The following is a 1,611-nucleotide window of genomic DNA, read 5'->3' as shown; positions in this document are numbered from 1 at the left end:
TAAGACAGACTAGGAAGAAGGAAGAGGCCATCCACTTCTCAAAGAATTGGCCAGGGAAAACCTTATGAATAGCAAAGAAACACTGTTTGATACATTTACGCACAATTTTATGAATAGTCCGGTTAGGTTAGAAGGCTCTCAAAATAGTACTGGGAAAGAGCTGCATCATCTGAGTAAACCCAGCCTTACTCCTATAGATAAGGTAAAGCTTTTGAGACCTCCACTGGCTGATGTGGCACGACTCAAATTGAAGAGAAACAGCTGCAGACATCCATTAATCACTGGAACATGGAATGTAAGAATTATGAATCTAGGAAAATTGGAAGTTGTCAAAAATGAAAGGGAATGCATGAAGATTGATATCCTCGGCATTAGTAAGCTGAAATGGACTTGAATCAGAAAACCATGTGATCTACTATGCTGGGAATGACAGTATGAAGAGGAATGGCGTGGCATTCATCAACACAAAGGAAGTTTCAAGATCTGTCCTGAAGTACAATGCTGTCAGTGATAGGATAATATCCATATGCCTACAAGGAAGACCCATTAATATGAATATTATTGAAATTTATGCATGAACCACCAAAGCCAAAGAGGAGGAAATTGAAGAATTTTATCAACTTCTACAGTCTGAAATTGACTGAATATGCAATCAGGATGTGTTAATTATCACTGGTGACTGGAATGAAAGAGTTGGAAACAAAGAACAATCACTTGTAGTTGGAAAATTTGGCACTGGTGACAGAAATAATGCTGGAACTCTCGTGGTAGAATTTTTCAAGACCAAGGACTTATTCATTGCAAACATCTTTTCTCAACAACAAAGATGGTAGCTCTACACGTGGACTTCACCAGATGGAACACACAGGAATCAGATTGACTATATCTTTGGCAAGAGGCGGTGGAAAAGCTCAATATCTTCAGGCAAAACCAGGCCAGGAGCTTCTTGTGGAACAGACCATCAACTGCTCATATCCAAGTTCATCTTGAAGTAAAAGACAATGAAAACAAGTCCAAGAGAGCCAAAATATGATCTTGAATATATCCCTCCTGAATTTAGAGATTATCTAAAGAATATATTTGATGCATTCAACACCAATGACCAAAAACCAGAAGAACTGTGGGAGGCTATCAAGAACATTATCCATGAAGAAAGCAAGAGATCACTAAAAAGACAAGAAAAGAAGAGAAGACAAAAATGGATGACAGAAGGGATTCTGAAACTTGCCCTTGAGTGGAGAGTAGCTAAAGCCAATGGACGAAATGACGAGATAAAGCAGCTGAACAGAAGATTTCAAAGAGCAGCTCGAGCAGACAAAACCAATTACTATAATGAAATGTGCAAAGATCTGGAGTTTGAAAAACAAAAGAAAAGAAAACGCTTGGCATTTCTCAAGCTGAAAGAATTGAAGAAAAAATTTAAGCCTCGGGTTGATATATTGAGACATTCTATGGGCAAAGTATTGAATGATGCAGGGAACATCAAAAGAAGATGGCAAGAATACAGAGTCACTGTACCAAAAGGAACTGGTTGATCTTCATCCATTTCAGGAAGTGGCATATGATCTAGAACCAATGGTACTGAAGGAGGAAGTCAAAGCTGCAATGAAA

Source organism: Orycteropus afer, unplaced genomic scaffold, assembly GCF_000298275.1.
Source record: "Orycteropus afer afer isolate SDZICR_OR568_19922 unplaced genomic scaffold, OryAfe1.0 scaffold00411, whole genome shotgun sequence".
NCBI lineage: Eukaryota > Metazoa > Chordata > Mammalia > Tubulidentata > Orycteropodidae > Orycteropus > Orycteropus afer.
Note: the sequence above shows the minus strand (reverse complement) of the source record.